The sequence below is a fragment of the Phacochoerus africanus genome, chromosome 11 (genome assembly GCF_016906955.1).
Source record: "Phacochoerus africanus isolate WHEZ1 chromosome 11, ROS_Pafr_v1, whole genome shotgun sequence".
Taxonomy (NCBI): domain Eukaryota; kingdom Metazoa; phylum Chordata; class Mammalia; order Artiodactyla; family Suidae; genus Phacochoerus; species Phacochoerus africanus.
Window position 1 is genome coordinate 55,722,979 of NC_062554.1, and position 13,156 is coordinate 55,736,134.

A 13,156-nucleotide genomic window follows, 5' to 3' on the forward strand; every position below is an offset into this window, starting at 1 on the left:
GCAGGGGACCTGGGGGGCAGTTAAACTACTCTGTATGATACTATAATAGAAGACATATGCCATTATAAATGTGTTCAAACCCACAGAATGGACAATGCCAAGAATAAACCGTAATAAAACTACGGATCCTTCAGAGTGATAACGGTATGTTATTGCAGGGTCATCAGTTGTAACAAATGTACCTCTGGGGGGACGCTGATAGCAAGTGAGGCTGTGTGCACGTGGGGCAGAGAGTATATGGGAGATCTCTGTACCTTCTGCCCAATTTGGCTGTGAACCTAGAAGCAGTCACCCAAAAAGTCTATTAAGAAAAAAAGAACAAAACTGTTACTGCAGCCCAGGGAACAAAGGAGGACGTGAACAGTGAACAGAGGAAGACGGAGTTGGAGAGGAAGCCAGGAGCCAGACCATGCACTGCAGACATTTTGGACTCTATTTTTCCTGGTTGCTGGGGGCTGTCCTGCACATTGTAAGATGCTGAGCAGCATCCCTGGCTTCTACCTGCTAGATGCCAGTAGCACACTCCTCCTGCCAGCCAAGCCCCAGTCCTGACAGCCAAAAATGACCCAGACACTGCCCCAAGGTAAAAAATCTTCCCCAATTAAAAATGGCTGGTACAAGGCCTAAGTGGCTACAGTGAATATTTTCTTTCCATAATAAAACTGTAAATTTTGGGTTTAGTGTTAAAAGTGTAGGAAAGCCAGGGAGTTCCCATCATGGTGCAGTGGTTAACGAATCCGACTAAGAACCATAAGGTTGCAGGTTCGATCCCTGACCTTGCTCAGTGGGTTAAGGATCCGGCGTTGCCGTGAGCTGTGGTGTAGGTTGCAGACGCGGCTCGGATTCCGCATTGCTGTGGTTCTGGTGTAGGCTGGTGGCTACAGCTCTGATTAGACCCCTAGCCTGGGAACCTCCATATGCTGTGGGAGTGGCCCAATAAATGGCAAAAAGACAAAAAAAAAGTATAGGGAAGCCAGTAAAGAAGCAATATGATCTGATTAACATTTAACACTGGTTTTGGCTCCTGAGCAATGAGGGGGGGTAAAAGCAAGAGCGGAGAACAGGGAAGTCTGTTGGCAATTTTCCATGGGAGAAAGGCTACCAGCCTAGGTTTTAACAGTGAGAAAACTGAGAGGTAGGCAGGTCCAGTTTAAATTCTGAAGGTGGAGCTGACAGGACTAGTATGAGATGAGAAGGAAAAATGGAGGATGACTCCAGGGGGTTTGGCCTGCAGAACTGGGAAGCCGGGAAGAGGAGTAAAAGAAAGAAAGAGTAAATCACAGTTCTGCCTTGTTCGTGCTACCGCTGGCATATCTATGAGACATCTAAGGGGAGGAATGGTGTTAGATGAGTCTAGAGCTCAGGAGGCAAAGAAATCAGTCCTAGAGATAGAATCTTAGAACCCTAAACATATAAATGGTATTTGAAACCATTGAAATGAATGAAGTCACCCGAGGAGAGCCTAAGGACACTCCAAATTTTAGAGCAGGGGGGTGGAGAGAGACAAACTGCAAAAAGACATAGAGAATATGTGGTGAAGAGGTCAGAGAAAGTGGTTGGTCAATATGAAATGCGGACAAGAGATCAGCGAGACACAGTGCCTCACAGGCATGGCCCTGATCACTAGCTTTGACAAGGCTCATTGTAGCCTTGATTAAAAACGCTTTCAGTGAGTGCTGGAACCAGAGCTCAATGGATCAGGTTAAAGAGAGAATAAGTGGTAAGGAAGTAAACAGGCAAACACAAACATCTCCTGCTGCTGAAGGGAACAAAGAAATTGGGCAAGAGCTGAAGGGGAGGAGAAGGTGGATCAACAGAGGTGGGGTTAAGGTTTTAATGGCTCCAGCAGGTCAAAATTTGACTTTTTTCTCACTTAACCATCTAGAGATAAGGAAGCAGCAGAAGGTGGCTCTGTGCCATGAGATCATCCAAGGATGCGTCTTACTGAACCATCTCCCCCCAAAAGCATTGCTCTCACCTGCAAGGGTAAACAACATGCACCAGCCCCACATTCTCCTGGCAGAAAGGGGGAAAGCGGAAGCAGAAGGCAACTTGCTTGCCTTTCTAAAGTGATGACACAGAAATGGCACACAGCATTTACCCAAATTTCATCAAATGACATCGAGCTGTCTGAAGAAGGGCATCCAAACGTAGTCTAGCTGGGCATCCACGTGCCAGAAAAAAAGGTGAGGGTCCTACTACTGAAGTGAAGCTGCAGAGAATAGCATTTGGTGAACAATTAATCATCACTGCTCCAAGTAATATAAAGCGTGCCTGCATACTAAAAGAGATGATCAGGCAAAGAGAGCATAATAACTTAAGGAAAAAAGTAACTGCAGGAGTGCAGGCCTTCAGAAGAGAAGAATGAAGGAGATTCAGGGTACAGAGTTATTGCCCCAGAAGCAAGGACCCTTCGGTCTCTTGCCCTTCTCATGTGCTTGACTTTTCAGAAGAAGCTCTGTCCCTTGACTGTACTTCCAGCAAATGAGAGCGACCCTTTCCTGGAGTTCCCTGGTGGCCGAGCTGGTTAAGGATCTGGCATTGTCACTGCGGTGGTGTGGGTGTGATCCCTGGTCCAAGAACTTCCACATGCTGCGAACTCAGCGCCCTGCCCGGGAAAAAAAGTAACCCTTTCCCTCCATCTACTAAATCAAGCTACTACACAGAATGAGTATAAAAATCTGGCCTGGATTAAGCAGTTCTCACTTGAGTTGTCTCCTCATAGGCTGATTCAAAGATGCTGCTTCTCTGTCAAAGAGAATATGACCAAACTGCAGAGCTGGAGGCAGTCTATGAAGCTCATTTTACAAATGCTCAAGGCTACAAGGTGACAAAGAATCCTCTCCAACTGTACGCCCAAGTCCTCGAACTGCCAGATCAAGGATCATCCCACTGTTCCCTTGTCTATTCTTTTATAACATTCTCTTTCATAATGCAGTTTATCTTCCCAACGGAAGGAACACTTCCAGAGAGCAGAGACTCAATGCCACCTTCCTTCCCATCTATTTTCCTCTGCACTTAGCATGGTACAAAACACTCCCTTGTACTCAGTGGATCCTTCTCAGTTCACTGATAAAAGAGATTTGGTTTCCTGCCTCCTACCAGAGCCAGGACTGCTGCTGAATCTGGAAGACCACTGGATGTCAGGTTCTCCTCAAGCACAGGGTCAAGAGAAACTGGTGAATGGAAAATGCAAAATGATGGTCCCTACTTAAAAAAAAAAAAAACGGAGAGTCAAGGAATTTTGGAGCAAGAAAAGATCTTAGAGACTGCTAATCTGATCCCTCACTGTACATATAAGGAAAATGAGATTTAGAGAGATGAATTATTTGTCCAAAGTCAGATTATTTACAGTAGAGCCAAGATAAGAATCCAGGTCTTCTGATTCAAGTTGAAATCTCTTTTCTCTGTCAAAGGTTTCTTATGTTTTCATCTGTTGTTAACATACGGGGTAATTACTAAACCTCACATAGCGTGTTCTTCAAAACTTTTGAAAATGCTACTCATCTTAACAATCCTTTTACCATATATCTCCTCCAATTAAAAAAAAAAAAAAGGCACAAGAATTACTGTTTCCATCCTATACATAAGGGAATAAAAACAGAACAAACAAATGGCCTGCCCAAGATCACAGGACTGAACCCCAGGTAATAAAGATTTTACTATTTTAAAGGCAAATGAATGGACTCTCCACTTCAGAATTCTTTCCCAGAGTGTGGTAGCAATCTTTCCTAAGAGAGACAGTGTAAACATGTTTCCATCATGCACAGCTCACGCCTGCTTTTCCTCTCAATGGTTCCCACCTCCACAGCCTCCAACACTAATGTGTATCATGATCCATGGTATAAACAAAATAATAAATGGACATATGGTCAAAAGCCAAATAACAGGAATCTCCCTGAAAACCAGAATTCCACCTTCACTCTGAACATTCTGGATCATATATTTCTTAGGAGAAATTAAACCAAACACCTCACTTCTCACTTTCTTTTACCTTCCTAAAACAATCTCCTTTAAAGACCACATGTCCAGGGATACTATGAAACTGTAAACATCTATTTTCACAAATCTTTACATTTCACTACTATGGGGAATAGTCCCTCTCAACCTTCATCTCTTCAAAGGAAATCGCTGGTTGGATTTATTGTTTATGTGCTTTAACCTCAAAAGAAAATACTGTCTCCTCATGATGGTGGGTCTTCTTTGAGTCTCTACCATTTTTTGAGGTGCTACAATTAGAACCCTGAAGCATGGTTTTCCAGTGGCTGCAGCTGTGCAGTTTGATGAAAGGCCCTCTGCCTGCATCCCTTGGTTCCTCCAAGGACAGCAAGAGAACATTAATGCCCTCCCACGGCTCCCCTGGATCAGCCCACCACATATAAGCAATAAGCAACGTCCAAAGGCGTGAAACTGCACAATTTGTAAGGTGGCAACTGCTACCGTGGCCCCAATTCTGGTTTGTTTGACTTGATCAGAACAATGGCCTTTGTTTACTTGCTCACTCTTGGTTTGGGGTGAATGTTAAATAAGCCAGCACTTGAAGTTGAGAAGCAAATTCAATTTATCAATTGTAAGATAATTTAAAACAAATACGTCAGAGAGCAGCTTAATATCAAAGCTTCTAGATAGTAAGCTAGGTCTATCTTTGGGGGGGGGGGGGAATTTTTATTATTCCTGAAAAGGCTATTACAGAGATGCTAATGCAAATCATAAGGAACACTTCAAGTATCATATACATTGAAAAGTTATCTAGCCCTGGGCTAATTTAAAGTTTTTCTCAAATATCTTTATCAAAAAAACAAAAAAAACAATACCAAAATAGAACTGGTATTTAAACTCAGCTTGCAAATAGCTATCCGCACAGGATCTCTGAAAAACAGAGCAGAATTATCTATCCATTCCTAATCATCTAAATAAGCAAGTGATTAATAAAAATACAGCACAACAGAAAGGAAATTATTCCAATTATTAGCTGCTAACTACACTAACCGATTAAGTAAAGAAGAAAATTTGATAGCAAGAAGCATACCACTCAGGAGAACAATTCTAATAATCTTGGGGCAAGGTGATAAAGAATATTTTAGGCATACTGTTTACACCAGAATTTACGCACTATCATCTATGAGTACTTACTACACGCCTATACTGTATTAAGCCTTAACATGTAACATTTCATTTAATCACCCCACAACCATCTAAGACAGAGCCTATTGTTATTCTCTGATTACAAAGGATGTACCTGAAGCACCAAGATGTTAACTGTTTGTCCAGGATCAAAGTTGACATCATAGCGGGCATTCCAACACAAGTCTATCCTTTCCCAGGCTCTTAACCCTTAGAGTGCTATGCTAGGAAATAAAGCTTGCACTGGTTAAAGCAAAAAATGTTGGGTCCTAAACCAAAGGTTGGCAATCTTTGGTGACAAAATTTTTTAGGCTTTGCAAGCCATACTGTCTCTGCTGCAAGAAATCAACTCTGCCGTTGTACTGCCAACGCAGCCACAGATGATACATAAACAAGTGTGATCCGATCCCAATAACATTTTATTTATGAGCACTGATATCTGAATTTCACCTAACTTGCACAGTCATGAAATATTCTTCGTTTTATAGTTTTTAACCATTTGAAACTTTTAAAAATCATTCTTAGTTCATGGGGCATATGAAAATAAGCTGCAGGCCAAATCTGGCCAACATAAGAGAATTTTGCCAATGTCTGTCCCACATAAGGCAGACAGATATAAAGCACCTTTTACTTAACAGCTCTTCTCATAACTCCTAACTTGTACTCTCCTTTAATATTTTGAACTGGATACTTTAAAGAAACTCAGTCTCAATAAACTTGACATCTGTCCCCAAATAATCAAAAACTCCAGAGTCCGTATGTAGATACTACATACGGATTTCCTAAGAATGAAATGGAATCACATAATTTTGAAACTTGTGAAGAGATCGAACACATTCTCATTCCTTATGTGCATGTTTTAAAACTGATGTTAAGATATTTAAAGCAGTTAAATACTAAATTTATAGGTAATGACAGCAACATCTTATGTGCATAAGAAGTACCACAAAGTATTTTCACATCCTGTCATCTGGTCCTTCCTCTGTAAGGAAGACAATGCAAGCCTTCTCAACCCCATTTTATACATAAGGAAAATAAGCTCAGAAATATATATAACTTGCCCAAAGCAGGGACCAGGCCACACAGCTATTAAGCAGCAGAACTGCAACCACAACCCGTTTTCATGCCCTTGCTGCCTGGTAACCACTTCCATGGACATCAGACTTCACATTAATGCATTAAACACTAAAAATTTTCAAGAATATCAGTCACAATCTTTAAATACAATGAAAAATTTAGTTCATTTGATTTGGTTTTTCTTCTGCTACCACCGCCTTGTGAAGGAAACAGTTGCCAACCCTTCACCTTTGATAAATGCATTTACAGTCAAGAGTGAATCTATGTATACTGTGCAGGTAACACACCCAGGCCAGTTTGGAAAGGGAAAACACTGCTGAATAAGTCATCTAGAGAATAAGAGAAAGAGAGAGAGAGCAACGGAGGTGAATGTATTCGCCATTAAAGTCTCAGCCCAACTGCAGAATAGCTTCTGGTGATTGGAAAATAAGGCAGGGGTTAGGAAAAGAAAATAAAAGGAACAGAACTACTGGAATTGAAACCAACATCAAAGACTTTAATGACAGTTGAGCCTGCCTGGCTGCTTCTTGTCTCTCCCTAAAAAACCAAACAGTTATACAACCAAAGAAGGTTCTTCCAACTAACATTTCCTCTCTGGCCCACTTACACCCTATCACCCACCTCAGTGCATCCTCATACAGTAAACTGGGCTTCCACCCCAGCTATGCCTGGACAAGTCTCTGTCCAAAGTGCTGCTTTATTCCATGGAATGCTATAGGGACAATGGTTTGAAGCACAGTTCCAACCTGACGCTATTCTAGAAACTTATTTTATAAAGCACCACCACATACCCAATTTTCGGAATGAAGTAGACTCCAGATAGTCCCGAAAATGGAAATCACATCATAATATCCTATGTTCACAAAGAGCCCTATGAAAAAAGAATTCACACCAATGAGTACTTGAAAAACTTTGAGGTCATGTTGTAGCAGCAATCAAAGCTTCTAGTTTCTTCACTCTCAAGTCCAAGGACCAAATGTCAAGATTTCGAGTTAGACTTCAATTTATTCAAGAAGGAAAAACATATATATGAATCAACCATCACTACCTAAAAATATTACAACAACAAATCCAATTACTGAATCAAACTAGTGCATTTTCTGGACTCCAAGAGCAGGGTACTCTAACACCATATGCTTTTTTTTTTTTTTTCCTTCCAACAGAAATACAAATACAGGCAACGTTTATAAAAGCAACCAGTGTATCAGAAGTTATTCCCATTCACACTGACTTAAAAGGTCTAAATCTGTGCCAAATAAAACTGTGAAAGAATGGAAAATAAAAGAGATGCTGACAACAATGCAATGTGGCCCAGCTGCCAGCTATCCATGTAGCATCATGCAGTGCCCCAAGCAGTTTAAAAGCAGATTGCAATTCTGCATGCAGATGAAAATTATAATTATCCAAATTCCATTTCCTAAAAGATAACTATCAAACTGCATCCCAAGCATCCTGCTGTGTGTCTCCTCCTCCCCTCCACCTTCTTTAAGCTTCAGTAACAGAAGGTGGAGTTATAAAGGATCCAGAAGTAGACCAAGGCTAAGATCAGGTTTGACTTTCCCCTCTCTACCGTTTCTTGTGATCCGTCTGCGAAATTTTTTAACATTAATATTTACCCAAGCCAACAAAATGAGAAAGACAAGACGGGGATGGGAAGGGGAAAAAGGGGGGGCGGGGACAACGGTGTCCAAGGGGTAAAAAAGGCACTAAATCACCAGCACCGTCCAATATGTGGCGGCAACTTCAGCCAATTAGAAAGATGAGAGGGAAAACTCCACGGGAGCGCCGGCGAGCACGGCTGGGGGCGGGCACCGCGAGGGCGCCCGTGGGCGGCGGAGGGAACCCCCCAGGTCGTCCTGCCCGCGCCTCGGCCAGGAACGCCGCAGCAGGCCGGGAGCCGCCCGAGCCCGGTCCCCGAGCCGCGGGGAACCCGCAAGCACGGGCGCAAGAGGCGGCCGGCCTGAACGCGGTCCGCCCCGGGAGGCCGGGGAGGGAGTCGGGAGGGGGCCGGGGAAACCCGAGATGGCCTTCTAAGAACATTTGATCCCGAACCTTTACTTTAAAAAAATTTCCCCCGAAAAGGAAGGGCAGGCCCCCGCAGCCTTCCCTGCGGCGCCTGCCCACGTCATCGGCGCCCCCGGCCCTCCTGCGGCCCCTGCCTTACCGAGCCCCGCGGCCCCGCCGCGCTGTCGCGGCGTCGCTGCGCCCCGATCGCCGCTCCGTGTCTGCCCTGCGGGGCGCCGGGCCCGACGCCCTCCTCCTCCTCCTCCTCGTCGTCCTCGTCCTCACCCTCGCCGCCGCCGAGTACCGCCCGCACGCTAAGCCTAGCGCCTGGCCGCCGAGGGCAGCCGCGGGGGCTCGGCCGGGCGCCCCCCGCGCCAGCGCCTCATCCCGCCGCGCCGCGCCGCCCCGTCAGGCTCGGGGGCGGGGACGCCGGGCTCCGGGCCGCGGCCTCGGAGTCCCCACCTCCGACACGCGCCGCGATCGCCCTCCCCCGGCGGAGTGGGCCCCGGGGACGCGGTCCTCAGGCTCCGAGCCCCTCACCCGCCGCCTTCGGGCCGCCCCCGCAGCGCCCCCGCCCCGATCGCGGCGCGCGCCCGCGGAGCCCGCCGCCGGCCCAGCCTCCTCCTCCCGCGCTCCGCCTCCTCCTGAGCCCGCGACACCCGCAGCGGGGAGAAGAGGCGCGCCGCCGCGGCCGCGAGCACGAGCACGCGCGAGGAGGGCGGGCAGAGCGCGCGCGCGGCCGAGGGCGGCGGGGGCGCGCCCTGGCCTCGCCTGCTGTTGTCCAGGAGCGCACGTGCGCGGCGGGGGGGCTGCGAGGGGTACGCAGCTCGCTTTCCCCTGGCCGCGAGGGCCAGCGGGGCACTGGAAGGGGGCCGGGGTGCAACCCCGGGGGGGTTCGGGCAAGGTCGGCTGCCTTGGCTTCTGCATTGTGCTGCGGTGAAAAAATTAAAAACCTGCCGCAGCAGCAGTCACGCCAGGAAGAGACATCTTCGGAGACCACAGCAGTGGCTCCTCTGCACTCCCAGCTGACCCCTGGATACCGTCACCGCGCGGCGGAGAGGGGGTGTTGCCGCAAGTCAGGAAGCTCCTGGTCTCTCCATCACTTGCGCAATTCGGGCTAAAATCTTCTCGCATCGGTTATTATTTGGAATCTGGGCCTAAAAGTTTTTTCGGTTGTCTTCTTCATTCAGAGTTATGGACCTGAAGATTGGAAGTGACCTGGCAGGGGAGAAGAAGGACAAGCAAGAGTGAAAGAGTAGCAAACCCTGAAGGTGCGTGGCTAGGGGACAAGTGAACCCCTGCCCAAGAATGGCACTGCCCTTGGTTTTCCCCCTCTTCCTTTTGTTCCGCCTCTAAAGGCTGCACAGCACTTCTTTCTGCACCAACCGTCTGTGTAACAGAACAGATCTTGACCTTCTACTCTTTTTTGTTTTGATCTTTTTCTTTTATATATGTACCTTTCACTCCTTCTGAATCCTTCCATATCTACATGTTGTGGGGGGCGGGGGGGGGTGTTAAAGTACTCCAAACCTACCCATGCCAAATACTGCATCATTTAATGTCACTGCAGTGATTCCAGTCCACTCAGCATTTAGTCGTTTCAGTGGGAGTCACTGAATATGAAACGTGGCCTTGACCACAATTCTCAGAATTTCAAGGTCATGGACGTGAAGCAAGATTGCACCACATCCTGGAGAGAAATTAAGGGGTGAACGTGTACCATAATCTCACTCCTGCCAGCTTCAGTGAAACCAAAGTTTCTTTTAAGACCAAGATTCTAGATATTTTCTAGCAGAGGAGAAGAGAAGGGATGAAATGAGATTTGTGTAGAGGCACAGACTGCCATGGAAAAATATACCGCTCTGTAATTTAAATAAATGTCTCCTGGTATGGTAGCCATCTACTGGAAACAGGTACATTTAGGAACTGTAATGGTCTTAATGGGTACCTCCTTAAGTGCTGGAGAAACCACCAGGTAAATGAGAAAAACTAGAGGCCTGCAGCTTCACACAAACGCATAGTTTAAAAGTCACTCTTTCTTCAAATTGCAGTGGTTCCAAGGGTTTACCTCGTGACCACAGAGAACCATCTCTGCCAGAGAGAAACAAGCATGCAGAGAAGAATTCAATAGCCTGGGTTGTTGCTGGGATTGGTGAGCTTTAATCTCCTGTGATGTCAAGAAGAGGTCAGTATGGGGCATTAAACCAAGTCACCCTGGGAAGCCAGTTTTGCCCAAGGCTCTGTCATCCCTTGGCTACTCTCAGCTAAGATAATGACATTCTGTATTCTTTTAGGAAAGCCTTCACATCCCAGGTTTGGCCATCACATCCCCGAATTCAGCTGCATTGGCTGAATGTTAAATGGTTTATGCCCAGCTAGTGGGAAGGTGAATAATAAGTAAAGGAGCTGGGATCTACACATACGTTGGATGACACAGACATTCTACTTCAGAGTCTCAAAGCATTTTGGTAACGTTCCCCCTATTGGTATTCGTGCTCGTTCAGAGAAAGAATAAATGGATTCCTTCTGTGTATTCCAGATGTTGGGGTTTTGAGCAAGCTCAAGGGTGCTGATGCTCCTTGCTCTTGTTCTGAGCCAGGACTCCCCCTCCTTGGAAAGAAGCATCCAAATAACCTATGAATAAGTAATTATTCTTGCCAAGCCTGCAGATGAACTGAATGTTGTGATTTCTGGCCAACTCTGCAGCCATCTGAACTGGGTGCTTCACAGTTTGTAACCAATTACCTTGTGGTACTAATAACACCTTTAGTGATTCAATACATATATCCCAATAATGGCAACATTCTCTTAAAAAAGAAAAGCCTTCCCAGCTGTAAAATAATGTTACATAATTGCATTTGTTATGGTCTGATTCTGTATTCTCAAGGTGAGGGGCTGGAGTGGGGTTAGGGGAGACAGATTCCTTCTGTCTCCAAAGCTGTCCGAGGTCTCAGACTGGCCTGCTTTCTCAGCCTTGGCACTGTCATCTTCCGGACAGGAGCATCTGGGCTCACTCCTGGCATCTCGGATCTATTGCCCTGCAGTCCCCTCTGGGCACTGGAGCAGCGTCACGGTACAGACAAGTAGAGCCAGCACAGAGTGCAGCCACTGAGCCGACTGCATTGCCTACCTAACCTTGAGGTTTAGAGTGAGTCTGGGAATTTGAGCAAGGGAGAGAGAGGAAGCTTATGTTCATCCCCAAATTGAAGGCTCAACAGCTGGCTTGAGAAAAATGAGTTGCCGAAAGCCGAAATTCTTCAGAGAGAATTTTCCCAAAGTGACGTTTGACATTGCCCTGTTTGTTTATTTTCTTCCTGGCCAAAGGGCCAACTCCATATTGTGTCCTAATTAAACAGGATAACAAAATAGATTTTTGAAAAAGGTGCATTGCGTGTGCGTAACATTCTCCTAGCTAATCTGGATGCCCAGGGAGTAGCCTTTCTAAACATTGAGCACTTTACACACAAGAAGAACTACTATTGAGCAACATTTTGGGAAGTGGTCAGTAGTGCTGAATCCCCGGGGCAATCATCGAAATAAGCTTTCCATGTTCTGTCCTCCCAGTGACATTTTGGTTCATTAGATTCTATCACAATAATTTAGAACCTTTGACTGTTCTCCCACTACGTGGCCACAAAGGTTTTTTTCTTTCTTTTTTTTTCAGACTCTAAATCTTCACACCCGCCATACCCATCTACATATCTGCTTTTGTATAGTCGGCCAGATAGTAGCTCCTTTGTGGGTGTCCTACGTAGGGTGCCTCTCCACTTGCAGAATTCTAGATGTCAACTGCCCCGGGCTGTGACCTTGGGCCATTCCTATTCCTTTTCTACACTCCCTCCCAGGGCAGTCTCCTCCAGCCCTAGGCTTTAAATAGCCTCCATTCACTGATGTATATCTTTAACCCTGACCTCTCACCAGTACTCCAGGCTCGTATATCCAGCTGCCTCCATGACATCTCTGTTTGCATATCTCAAACTTAACATGTCCAGAGCAGAACTCTTGACTTTCCGTATTAAAACCGAAACTCCAAATTTCTTCCTTCAAGTCTTCTTCCTCTTAGAACCAAAACGACTCCTCTCAAACACCACATTCATTTTTGCAGGAAATCCTTCCACTTCTACTTTCAAAACATATCCCGAATCCAGTCTCTTCCTTTAATTGCTAGCACCCTGAAGTTACTCCCCTGGGTGACTAACCCATTCCCTGCTTCCATTATCCCCCCTCCAGCCTCAATTCAGCAACCAGAGAGTTTCTTGCAAAACATGAGTAAGATGTCATTATCCTTGCTCAAAACTCTTCAATGCTCTGTGCTTCTAATCACACCACCATAAAAATCCAAAGTCTTGGAGTTACCGTCATGGCATGGTGGAAACGAATCCGGCTAGGAACCATGAGGCTGTGGGTTCGATCCCTGGCCTCGCTCAGTGGGTTAAGGATCCGGCATTGCCATGAGCTGTGGTGTAGGTTGCAGACGTGGCTTGGATCTGGCGTTGCTGTAGCTGTGGTGTAGGCTGGCAGCTTTATCTCCAATTCAATCCCTAACTTGGAAACTTCCCTATGCCACAGGTGTGGCCCTAAAAACCAAAAAAAAAAAAAAAAAATTCCAAAGTCCTTTTCCCAGCCTCCCAAGTCCCTGCAGCCACCATGCACCTCTCCAGTCCTTCTCTCTTAACATTTGCTCTGCTCTGGCTAGGTGGCCAGCCTCCACCTAGTCCTTAAACCAGGTAGGGCCACCCCTTCCAGCTTTTAAATTAACCTTCTCAACTACTAGCTAAAATAGTTTTGCCTCTTCTGTCCCCTTCCTCTGCCTTTTTTTAAATAGCATTTATCACCCCTTGATTGTGATCTATAATCAATTATTTATTATTTACCTCTCTTCCTAAAATGAACATTCCATTAGAGCAGGATTTTTGTTCACTATTGTATCCATGTTGCCAAATAAACGAAT

The 13,156-nt window shown here is 45.9% G+C and overlaps 1 long non-coding RNA gene across 3 annotated transcripts; it reads left to right on the forward strand.

Moving 5' to 3' along the window:
• The first annotated feature begins 8,950 nt into the window (after nucleotides 1-8,950).
• Nucleotides 8,951-12,603, forward strand: LOC125111591 (uncharacterized). 3 transcript variants are annotated; one of them, XR_007130902.1, is made up of 4 exons: nucleotides 8,951-9,023; nucleotides 9,396-9,476; nucleotides 10,257-10,390; nucleotides 10,500-11,590. It is a non-coding gene; the product is annotated as an uncharacterized LOC125111591 (long non-coding RNA). The 3 variants fall into 3 exon arrangements; XR_007130903.1 differs by lacking the exon at nucleotides 8,951-9,023 and adding an exon at nucleotides 11,870-12,603 and having other exon boundaries at nucleotides 9,047-9,476; nucleotides 10,500-10,673; XR_007130901.1 differs by lacking the exon at nucleotides 8,951-9,023 and having other exon boundaries at nucleotides 9,051-9,476.
• The last annotated feature ends 553 nt before the right edge of the window (nucleotides 12,604-13,156 follow it).